This window comes from Artemia sp. Qi Xiang Cuo, chromosome 10 (assembly GCF_049724085.1).
Source record: "Artemia sp. Qi Xiang Cuo chromosome 10, ASM4972408v1, whole genome shotgun sequence".
Classification (NCBI taxonomy): domain Eukaryota; kingdom Metazoa; phylum Arthropoda; class Branchiopoda; order Anostraca; family Artemiidae; genus Artemia; species Artemia sp. Qi Xiang Cuo.
Genome location: NC_142803.1, coordinates 75,200,760 through 75,213,882, shown reverse-complemented (window position 1 = coordinate 75,213,882; position 13,123 = coordinate 75,200,760).

Here is a 13,123-nt window from a genome sequence, read left to right as displayed (position 1 = left end):
GATACTCCTGACTGTCAGGCGGAAGACCCGGGTTCGATTCCCTGTCAGAGGAAATTTTTTATTTACTGAATTTAAAGTTTAAAAAAGAAACTCAGTTTCTTTTTTAAACTATTTGAAAAAAATTGCGTTTTCTAAAGAGTTAAAGAGGCTGAGTTATATTTCCAGAATGAAAATATTCATCATTGTCAGTTAAAACTAAAATTTCTATTAACGGTCCGTATGAGCGTTTATGTAGATAAATTTCTACTCAAAAGCCAGTATAGAATACCCCTATCAAACAGTTCGTGGTAACGAACTGTAAGTAAGGAGCGACCCAGCTCAATAGTTACCAAAACTCTAGAAAACGGAACTGTGATACCCGTAGATACATCAAAAGAATCGGATTTTTATGCTGATTTCAAATATTTAAGTTTCATCAAGTTTGATCTTACTAGTCAAAGGTTACGAGCCTGAAAATTTGCATTATTTTCGAAAAAAGGGAGAAACTCCCTTAAAAAGGATGGAATCTTAATGGAAGTCAAACCATCCTATTCAGCGTATAAGAGAAACCTAATGTAGAGGTTTCAAGCTCCTATGTGCAAAAATATGGAATTTTGCATTTTTTGCCAGATGGGAGATATCAGATGCGTGTTTATATGTTTTTTTTTTTCCAGGGTTGATCGTATCGATCCAGCGGTCATAAAATATCGTGAGAGGGCTCATTCGAGTGGAAATTAAAAGTTCTAGTGTACTTTTTAAGTGACCAATAAAATTGGAGGGCAACTAGGCCCCCTCCCACGCTCTTTTTTTCCCCAAAGTCACTCGATCAAAATTTTGAGATAGCCATTTTGTTCAGCATAGTCGAAAACCTAATAAATATGTTTTCGAGGATGACTTGATACCCCGCAGTCCCTGCGGGGAAGGGCTGCAAGTTATGAACTTTGCCCATTGTTTACACATAGTATTTGTTATTTGGAACTATGCAGACATTTTTAGGAGGAAATTTTTCTGGTAGCGAGGGGTCGGAGGAGGGGGCTACATGGGATGAGATTTCCATGGAGGATATTTTCATGGGGTAAGGGACATTATTATGAGAGGAAGGGGCGTCGGGTTTCCCATTTAAAAAAAAGATCAGAAAAAAAAAGAACATGTTTTTTCAATTGAAATTAAGGAGCAACATTAAAACTTAAAACAAACAGAAATTATTAGGTATATGAGGTCTTCTCCCCCTAGTCAGTACCTCGCTCTTTACGCTAAAGTTTGTTTAGTACTTTCAAAAAAGCGATTTATTCTAATTAAATTGCCTTTGTTATTCAGGGGTCATTTTTAAAGAATTGGAACACAATTCTAACTTTAGCGTAAAGAACGAGGCATTGACTAGGGGGAAAACCCCTCATTACGTAATAAAAATATACGAATATCGAAGTTCGTTACTTAAGTTATTTCGTAAGTTACGTCACATCAAAATTTCGAGAAAGCCATTTAGCCAAAAATAAGTAAAATTATTCTGCAAATTTCATTTTAATTATTCATGTACGGTGAGCCAAAATCAAAGCTGCATTAGTTCAAAAACGTTCAAAATTAATTTTAAAAAAACAAGTTTTTTTTTACTGAAAGTAAGGAGCGACATTAAAACTTAAAACGAACAGAAATTATTCCTTATATGAAAGGGGCTGTCCCCTCCTCAACGCCTTGCTCTTTACGCTAAAGCTTTTTATTGTTTTAAAGAACAGAGTTGTGAGAAAGAGTCAAACTTTAGCGTGAAGAGCAAGGCGTTGAGGAGGGGACAGACCCTTTCATATACGGAATAATTTCTGTTCGTTTTAAATTTTAATGTCGCTCCTGACTTTCAGTTGAAAAAACTTGTTTCTTCTTTATTTAATGTTGAATAAATAAGGTTATTTTTATCTAGAAAGACGCCATGTTTGTCCATTCATTTAAAGGGGAATGGATTCTTTTCATAGAGAGTGTTCAGTGCTAAGTCTTGGTAAGAAATAAAGATATCCAGTAATATTAACAGATTCTATTCATTTTCCTTTGTGCTGGAAGGGTGGGGGGGGGAAGAGACCAATCTTAGGGAGGAATTCTCCTTCTGTTTTTATTCACAAGGAAGAACAAATCGTTCTATTACCCTGTCAAATTGTTTACTTGAGAAGGTCAATACAAATTCTTCAATACAGTAATGCCTAACGATTTACTTCAAATTTTCGTACAACCAAATAACAATTCAGCAGAAATACAATATAGGACTATATGCAAGTATAAGTAGGTCATCCGAAATATATAACATAATGGCTGTAAATAGAATAAAACCTAGCACATCACATAAACTTTCTCCAACACCAAGTCCCAGTCAAATTTAAGAGAAGTGCTTGCTAAATATTGACATTTGTATTGGGGATTGCACTCTCTTTCAAGATCAAGCCGTTTGTGAGATAAATATTCTAGTCCTTTCTTTTGTCGAATTAAATAAAACAAAAAAGTTTGTTTTTCAACTGAATGTTAGGAGCAGCATTAAAATTTGAAACTAAAAGAAATTATTTCGTATATGAGTGGGCCTGCCCCTTCCTCAACCCCTGCTTTTTTGTTAAAGTCTCAAAGCTCTTTAGAAATTATTCTCATTCAAATTTAACGGCCCTTGTGTTTCAAAGAGTTGTTCTTAAAGAATCAGAACAAAAAAGCAAATTTTAAGGCTAAAAGCAATGGATGAGGAAGAGGCAGCTCTCCTCATGTACAGATGTGTGTGACATGTTTGTGCACACACATGTCACACACGCTCTCCTCATGTGTATGTGTGTGACAAATGCATAGTGTTAAAATCACAACTATGCCTCTATATAATGAAAAAACTGTCTGAAATAATGAAATTTTACTTTTTTGGGAGAAAAAATTGTTCGGAAAGAGTAGTTTCTGATGCAAAGCGGCACTAATTTTGAAATACATCACTAGAAAGTGTATATGCCTTGTGTTTGCCTCTTGGATGCACATTTTAGAGAAACAAATAGCTTAAAACCGAGCATTGTGCCTTGAAGGGTCCAATTTTTAAAAAAATCATTATTAGAAACTATCTGATGTTTTTCGTTTATTTATTAATAAACAGACTAGGTGAGCGATCCGAATTACCATTTTCTTGCATATAGTGCCTAAGAAATTATGGGATTTACCACTAGTTCATTCATTTTTCTTTGTATTTGCTTCTCAGAAATTTCTGAGAAGCATTGCAATTTCTTTCGTTTTAAGTTTTGATGTTGCTCCTCACTTTGAGTTAAAATAAACTTTTTTTGTTTAGTTTCTGTTTAATGAACTTGTGTGCTTAAATTCTCAAAACGAATCAAACTCAGTAGCATTGCTCAAGTGTAATTGCGCGAAGAAGCAGAAGGAACCTGAGAAATGAAATGGGAATGGTCCTTCCATACATTCTGAGATAATTTTTCTCCCTCTTTTGTGGTTGTATATGGGCTCTACAAAGGTAACGCTGCAATACCAAGCGAATAAGTACAGTTTCGTCCCCCATTCAACACTTCCCAAATATAATGGTTGCTTTCGTGACATTGTGCCCCATCCCCGCATATAGTGCCAGATTTAGCCTCAAACAATGTATTTATCTATTTTTTTTTCATTTCTATAATCATTGCGCATCTGTTTGCTAATGGGCATGTGTATTCTCACCCTGAGGAGTTGAATCACGCCACTGTGAAACAAACAGAACGGTTGGAAAAATATATTATTTTAAAATGATATGAACATGTGAATAAAAATGGAGGGAAACACGAAAAACTAGTTAACAAAACATTTTGCTTATTATAAGGTTTATTTTCATCATTGTTTTTTCTTGTAGTTTTGTATATAGCCTAAGGGTATATCTGGCCTGATTAAAACTATGCAAGAATATAACCCAAACATTTTGTTTCCAAATAGGAATTAAAAGGAAATGTGTATATCAATGAACATTAAAAAAAATCTAAACTATGCATTATTATGTTTATTATTAAAGTTTTTCAAAGCTAAACACTTCAATTTTATTAGTTAATTGACTTACCTACAGGAGAATATTTTCTAAAAGACCAATTAGGTTATCCTATTTTGCTGTACCTATCCGTTTAGTTGAGCATTGAAATATCAATATCGTCTTTTTTCTTCTGATTAAAAAAAAACAACATTCTTTTTTACTTAATGTGACATATACTCCCTACCTTATATTTGTTCAATAGCAAACGGATGTACGTATTGCTCGACTGGTTGTTGTAATCGTTGACTCTATCTCGGCTGTACAATCGTTCGGTTCCTCTTTTTGTGTAAACAGAAAAGTTCCCGCTTGTTGATCTTCACGATTCAGTGTCGCAATAAAGAAGAGAATTTGCACAATGAGAAAGTTGTTAATAGTTGTACAACAACTAAAATAAAAAACGTGGAAATCCCAGTTTATTGGTATGATACAGTCTAAGATGGAGCCAGGGGGGAAAATAGTGTTTTAATTTTGTTGTTATTGGTACGGTACTTCAAAAAGGAAAAAATGCTCATGAACAGAGTTTTCTCAGCTCCATGTCTGATTAAATTTAAGAGATTTACTATAAAAATTGCTGAATGGGAGAAACTTATGGAAAACTTTTAACTTTAATTACGCCATGGGAGCCGTGCATTAATATAAAGTGTAGAATATACATCAAAGGGCATAATTGGCCCTTTTATAAGCACGTGAAGCGCTAAATTTGTTGTTATCTGCCATTTTGGGCTGAAGGTAGTGACAAATAATTGATGATCCTTTTTGCTGGTTGAGTTCTGGCACACCTAATGTTTTCTCTTGAGTACGCTCGCACCTTGGACTTTGGTTGACTAAAGTGGAACAACCATCAACTACAAGCGATGGAGTCACCGTGTAGTCACACAAGGAGGTTTGGAATTTCACTTATGCATTTGAGTTTTTGACAAAGACGTTCTTAGTGCATTTGAAAAAAAAACTATTTAAGTCTTTGTGACAATTTTGAGAATTGATGTAAAATTATATGGCAATAAAGACAGATAATGATGCCAAATGTCTTTAATATAATTTCTTCTTTTATCCTGAAGCATCAGTAGGCAATCACTATAAACTGTCCAAGTGGTCCTAAAGCCAAGAAAAATGTTGCACTTGTGATCTAGTTAGTCTATATTCAGATTGTATACTCTGAATTCTTAGACGAAGGCCATGTTTTTAGCTTTCAAACATTGTGCTATACTGATGAAGATGCAAACCATTTACAATGGGACCTTGATAGAACTATCGTTTTCTTAACAATAGGTGACTACCACAGTTCAGGGTGTGAACGCACTCCAAGGTAATATGGAGCTTGTTTTTTTTTTTCTTCTATTAAGGAGTAAGTTTGATTGGCCCCTTCACTCCTGTTTTTTTTTTCCAAGGAACATGGTCTGACGTACCATATCCATGGTCCTATTGTAGACAGTTGGGCGTAATAACAGCGTTCATTTAGCGTATTGAAGGTGAAGTCATTAGATTAAAAAACGCAAGTTATAATTTTACATGCTTCTTCCTATCCTTAAAAGGAAGTTGGTGCAAACGGAACTACAAACTACCTAAATAAACATTTATTTAATCTACCAGATTATTTAAACATAGGCCTTAAACATGGAAAAATAAGTAGTTTGAAATAAATATCTTTAACGTTTATTTTCTCTATCAATTCAAACATGAGATGGCACTTGTCTCACCTTATATTCTATTGTCTCACTGTATATTTTATTACGTTGTCACATTATTTTCTACATTGACACAATTTTATTGGCACTCAAACCTTGTAGACTTTTAACAGGTTTTGTAGGGAGAGTTACGTTACCTTAGCTCCTCCTGTACTTCCAGAGGCACAAAGGGCGTCCGTTAACGGCCTCCAATCATCCTGCAAATGAGCTGCGGCGTAGATGTCCTCCCACTTTGGGATTAAGGATGCATGAAGGGCTCTCCTGTTCTGCTCATATGTACGCTTGTAGGGAGGCTAGGTTAGCTTAAAATGATGCATAATATATTCAGTTACGTCAATTGACGAAATTTTTGGAGGGATTAGGGGCGCAATATATTTTTCCAAATTTAGGGGGGCAATGTTTTTCTTTTTCAACGAATATACGAAAAAGGCATTTTTCAATGAAGATACAAAAACTGGTAAATGGTGCCCTTGAATGCATAATGATATTTGTATCTCCGCATCATTTTGTTTGTACCTCGAAGAGAAACATCCATTTTCTTATAACACAATCAAAGTATGTGTACATTCGTTAATAGTGTTTTTCCCAATTAGCTGAGGCGGGCTTAAAAATGTTAGAGAAGAGATATTTGATGACGGTCAGTTAGTTTATTTCATCAAAACTATTTACTGTTGCCGCCAAAAGAAGGTGTATAAATCCCAGACAGTTAAAACGAAAATAATTAGAAAAAGACAAGAACAATCGAGGTTAATTTTTAACCTAATGAAAGATCTTCGAACTGGCCAGCCATGACAAAAATCTAACAAAGAAAGAAAAATCTCAGTGAAAAAACGACAAACGAGATTGCGGCCAGTAGAGAAAAGATGAAAAACTAAAACATCGCGGATATTTCGCCTGTATGCAAACTAGGCGTCCTCAGCAGAAGATAAACAAATATAAAAAACCAAACTAAAATAAAAACAAATAAAACTACACCAATAATGTTGCTTTGGTGCTCTCATCGAAGTAACTCTAATAGCTTCTTTTCCCTACGTGGATCAATTGCGACAGTTGTATTTTAATAATATTGGTGGTGGTTTTATTGGTTTTAGTTTGGTTTTTTATCTTTGTTTTTCCTATCCCGAGGACCCCTGGTAGTGTGGAATATTCCACAAGGTAAAGGTAAAAAAAAAGGTTAAGAATACGGCATTGGACTTTACAGTCCCTACCAGAGGTGCTGATCTCTGTTTCTTGGCCCTTCAGCCAGGACGTGCATTCGGGGGGGGGGGGCAACCAACCTGTTCTTTCGCACACCCTTCCTGTTTACCTTCCCCAGATTTCTCCAGGTACCCATTTAAAGCTGGGTGGACTCCGGCTGAGCTTACAGTCACGCTACTGACCCCCATACCGAACCAAGTAATTGGATACACTAGAATTCGAACCCTCGCCCTCTCGGACACAATCCTATATTCCACAAAAATGGACATCAATATCTTATTACTGGTTTTATTAAGGCCTATTGCAGTCTTATTTTTACAAAAAAAAAAAAACGAAGTTGGATGCAATGCAGAGACGCCAGGTCATATATTGTTTTGCATGACATGGAATATCCTAAATCCCAATCTCCAATAATAGTCAACTGTTTTTATCTGAACCAAACGTTTACAGTTGTGTCTATCTGAACAAATATCTATAAATGACTGGAAAATCTTTCATTTCTGACACTATGTAAAAACTTGGAGGTAACAACAACAAATGTTTATTTGATAAGTAAAATTTAGGTCACTATAATAAAACAACTTATAATGGAAAACAACACGATGCCTTCAGTTGGTACTTGTGGGGATCTTAGCCTTGGGCCTGTGTTATCAAATGGGGGGGGGGCATGTAGCCCCTGCCTCTTGTTTGCCTCCTCCCCCCTAAATTTTGAAAAATACCAATTTTTAGGGCGTTTTCATTTGTAAATGCCTTGTTTTTGGTATTTTTGTTGAAAAAAATGACAAATTTGCCCCCTGGATTAAAAAAACAAAAAACAAAAAAAATACAATGCCCCTCCTCTCTAAATTTTTGGTGAATTGACACCACTGCCTAGTTTCAGAGTCTCTATAGTATCAAACAGTTCGTGGTAACGAACTGTAAGTAAGGAGCGACCCGGCTCAATGGTAACTGAAACTCTAGAAAACGGCATTTTGATACAAATAGATACATCAAAAGAATTACATTTTATGGCTGATTTCAAATATATAAGTTTCATCAAGTTTAATCCTACCCATCAAAAGTTAGGCGCCTGAGAAAATTTGGCTGATTTTCGAAAAAAGGGGGAAAGACCCTTTAAAAGTTATAGAACCTTAATGAAAATCCCACCATCATATTCTGCGTATCAGAGAACCCTATTTAGAGGTTTCAAGCTCCCATCTAGAAAAATGTGGAATTTTACATTTTTTGTCAGAAGAAAGATCACGGGTGCGTGTTTATTTGTTTGTTTGTTTTTTGTTTTTGTCCCCCAGGGGTGACTGTATCGAACAAGTTGTCCTAGAATACCGCGGGAGGGTTAATTGGAACAGAAACTGAAAGTTCGAGTGGCTTTATTAATTGACCAAAAAAATGGAGGGCAACTAGGCCTCCTCCTACGCTAATTTTTTTCCCAAAGTCACCTGATCCACAGTTTGAGATAGCCATTTTGTTCAGCATGTTCGAAAATATTATAAGTATGTCTTTTAGGATGACTTAATCCCCCTAAGTTCCCGGGGGGAGGGCTGAAAGTTATGAGCTTTTCCCAATGTTAACATATAGTATTGGTTATTTGGGAGCATACAGACGTTTTCAGGGGAGATTTTTCCTGGTAGTGGGGGTTGGGTGAGTCAGGGGTTATGCGGGAGGATCTTTCCATGAAGGAAGTTTTCATGGGGGAAGGGACATTGCTATGAAGAGGACGCCGGACTTCCCAGCATTATTTAAAAAAAGATCATAAATTTAATATAAAAAAAACAAGTATTTCAACTGCAACAGCAGCAACGTCGAAACTTTAAACGAACAGAAAATATTACATATATAATTGGGTTCACCCCGTAGTCAATGCCACGCTCTTTAAGCCAAAGATTTTTTAGTACTTTCATAAGAGCTATTTATTCTAATTAACGGCCTTTGTGATTAAGCAGTCATTTCTAAAGAATTGGAACAAGATTTGAACTTTCACTTAAAGAGCAAGGTATTGACTTGGGGGTGAACCCCCTGATAAACGTATTAAAAATATATGAATATAGAAGTTCGTTACTTAAGTTAATTCGTAAGTTACGTATATTTATTACTAATAAAAACGATCGTAAATAAAATTAAACAAGTTTCGAGAAAGCCATTTAACTAAATAAAAGTAAATTAATATGAAAATTTTGTTTTAATTATTCATGTACGGTGAGCCAAGATCAAAACCTGCATTTATTAAAAAACTTTCAAAAATTAAATAAAAAAAACAAGTTTTTTAAACTGAAAGTAAGGAGCGACATTAAAACTTAAAACGAACATAAATTATTATGTATATGAAGGAGACTGTCCCCTCATCAACTCCTCTCTCTTTACTCTAAAGTTTGACTCTTTCTCAAAACTTTATTTGTTAAAACAATAAAAAACTTTAGCGTAAAGAGCGAGGCGTTGAGGAGGGGACAGTCTCTTTCATATACAGAATAATTTCTGTTCGTTTTAAGTTTTAATGTCGCTCCTTACTTTCAGTTTAAAAAACTTGTTTTTTTTATTTAATCTCGTACAAAGGCAGACAAGGCCTTTTCCTTAGAAGAACTGGATTCAGGATTTTAACCAATAGAGAGGGGAGAGAGATTTAACTCGAGTAATGATGAATTTGGAAAGACAAAGCGCCTTAATGCCATTTCTTACAGCCTACAATAATGAGATTGCTTCATTATAAGTTGGTGTTTGTGTTTTCACCACCTTAGTGACCAGCCCTTTGATCTTTAATATTTTATATTATTTTGTGTTATACTGTCGGCGCTGGTCTGTGGATCGCTAAGGACGGCACAGCTAGTTTTCAGTCTACTACTACTAACAACTCGCTGCAGCTCCAAGCCGCCTGAGGCCATTACCGCTGCGCACGCTTCTACTCCATCTCAATTTATTCCAAGCCTCCCTCTACACCGTCCCAGCAAGTACCCATTTCCCTTAAATCTTTCCTTGCGACATCCTCCCGCCCAATTCGGGGATGACCTGCTTTTCATTTGGCCCTAGACGGTTGGCCAACAAGAGAAACCTGTCATTCTGTCAGTCTAATGTTTGTCCACTGGGAATCTTTCAGTCTGCCACCCAAAATGTGAAAATTTTTATAACAGTGATACTAATACTTTATTGGCAGAAAATAGAACAAGGTCCATGTTAAAAAGAACTAAAAATGAAGCAACACTTAACATGAAACACTTAAATACAATCTATCATTATCCTATAGAAAAGAGCTCTAAGATTCAGTCCTAGTCTAAGGAATTTCCACAGCTCTGGAAGTTTTCCCCAAAATCCTTCTTTCTCATTTTTTATCCAATTGTAGAAATTATTGTTACGGCTATGAAAATATATTTTGATCGAAACCTCTTACCCCCTTGCAAAGTGAGATTAAACCTCTATGGGTTACCCTCACTATATTGTAAGAACATATAATGCTGCCAATCACTAGATTGATATGTTTGCCAACAGAAGAAGCTTCTCGTATTCATAATTTCTCCCCGGATTTCTAAGGAATAAAATTGCAGTTAAGTCAAAGAAATCTGGATTGAATTACAAATTTTACTTGCTTTGCAAATATTCTCAAATGTACAGTTATGAAAATGTGTATAAAGAATATGTGTTCAGAAAAGTTTCAGCAAAACATGTCCAGAAGTACCAACCGGCATGCCTTAATCATCTGACAAACTGTTTTAAGCTAGACTTAGTAGAAACACTTTCTTGCAGCATGTCTATGTACTAAGCTTGATTGTGAAGGAACAAATAAAAAAAAACAAAAAAAACTTGAGGCTGAGGTGAAAAAAACTGTTTCTCAAGAAAAGCGTCATAAATTGAAGGTGAGTCATAAATTGACAGTTTAGAAATAGATTTACTTTTAGTTCTCAGCTTGAACCTCATTTCTGAGATTTTGCAATTTGTCACTATGGAGTGATTGCCTACGTAACCCAGAATCCACAGTCAAATGTACAATCATGGAGAATGTAAGGTGAAAATTATGCATTGAGAAGAGCTTCAGCCAGTTATATCCAGAAGTACCAACCACCACACCATACCCAATAACAGCATGATTTCATTTTCTGACCAGTTGATTTAGGCTAAGATCTAGCAGAAATACTCTCAGGAGCATATCTACGTAGCCTACTAAGCTAAATTATGAAGGCTAAGAAAAAAAAACTTAAGACTGAGATGACAAAAAAAAGAAGAAAAACTGTTTCTCAATAAAAACGTAGCTGACTTATAAATAGAAAGTTCAAAATAGATTTAGATCTAGTTCTGATATCGACCCAAATTTGAGATTTTTCAGTTTGTCACTATAGAGTGATCTGTTTAAATAACCCACAGTCCATAGCATGGGCACCCATAGGCTGAATTTTAGGGGGGTTACCTGGTATAATTGGCACTTCCGGTGCTGTATAACTGAAATCTCAAGACAAAATATGATAGGCAGCGCGATAGCGCTGCCTAAGTAAAGAGCGACGTAGGCACAATATATATTTTTTTAGGCCAGGGCACTTCTTATAGAAAGAAATTTCATAAGAACTTGAAAAGAGCTCATGGAGGGCAACCAGGTCCCCCTCCCCCACTTTAATCACTTCCACAAAGACATCCAATCAAAATTTTTAGATAGCCATGTTGTTCAGTGTAGTTTAAAGGTCCGCAAATTATGACTTTGAGAATGACAGCCCACCCCACAACCATTTGAGCAAGGGTTGCAAGTTATACCCTGTGGGGATATAAAGTTTCTTATAGGAAGGGTGGTCGCATAAACCTCAGAGGGGATTCATTTGATTGGTAATCAGAAGTTATACTGGCCTTTTTAACAGCCAAAAGTGATTGGAGGTCATCCAGCACCCCTCCCTTATACCAATCATTTCCCCAAACACATTCAATCATAATTTTTAGATAGCCATTTTGTTCAGTGTATTTGAAAGGTCCAGAAATTATTTCTTTGGGGATAACTCCCCCCCCCCCCATACAACCCTCAGGTCAAGGGTTGTGAGCTACGCCCTGGGGGCATATAAGGTTTTTTATAGAAATGTTGGTCGTATAAACTTCAAAGAGGGCGCATTGGATTGGTAATCAGAAGTTATTAGTGCTCGTTTTGAGAGTCAAAGTGATCAGAAGGCAAATAGACCCCCCCACACACACACGTCGTATTTTCCCAAAACGCATCTGATAGAAATTTTAAGATGGCCATTTGTTGTCGTAGAAACATCGAAAAGGGCTAAGTCGGTTGGTAACTGAAAGGGCTAGTGCCTTCTTTAATTGTCAAAAGTGATTGGAGGGCAACCACCCCCCACGCCCATAATTTCTCCAAACACTTCCCGTCAACATTTTGCGATATTTTATTTTGTTTGATGTAGTTCGAAAGGCATATAATATCATAGGCAGCACCACTCTTATAGCTAGAAATATCATTGAAATATTTAAAGAAGATAATCCGATTCAAAATTAAAAGGTCTAGGGTCCTTTCTAAGACTAAAAAAGATTGGAGGGCAATCAGTCGGTCTCAAGCCGATTTATTTCCCAAACACATCTAGTCAAAATTTTGAGACAACTATTTTGTTCAACATAGTAGAATGGTCCAGCAACTATATCTTTAGGGATATTGGGCATGTCAAACCCCCATAGTTATGTCAAACCCCCACAATTATGCCAAACTATGGATTCTTATAGACCAAAAAAAACTGAAAAGATATAAAAAAAATTTTGTTGTCAAAATGACTTTGTCAATAAAAAACGAACAGAAATTCATCTAAAAAAACTTTTTCCACAAAACAAGCTTTTCAAAGAAAATTAAAGGGCTCCATTAAGCAAAAAATGGGCAGAAATGAAGTCAAGTAATCATCCAAGCGTAAATCTACCACAAATCACAATCAATAAAAAATGAAACTCAAAATGAACAGAAAATAGAATAAATAGCGAAGTCAAACTCGAAACAAGCAAAAATTAACATTACTAGGGCTGATAACCCCCATGCCTTCTCAAGACCAGAACATAATTTGCGCTTTACTGAAAACAAAATATGTTTAAATGTTTTGAATTTTTTACTTTATGAGTAAAAAACTTTTCTACTCACTTTTTTACTCACTTTTTTGGAAAGAGGGCTGAGCGCCCCCTTCCCCCCCCCCCTTATGGGCGCCCATGTTCCATAGTCAAATGTACAGTCATGGAAAATGTAATATGAAAAATATATCTTGAGAAGAGCTTCAGCCAGTGATATCCAAAAGTACCAGCCAGCATGCCTTAA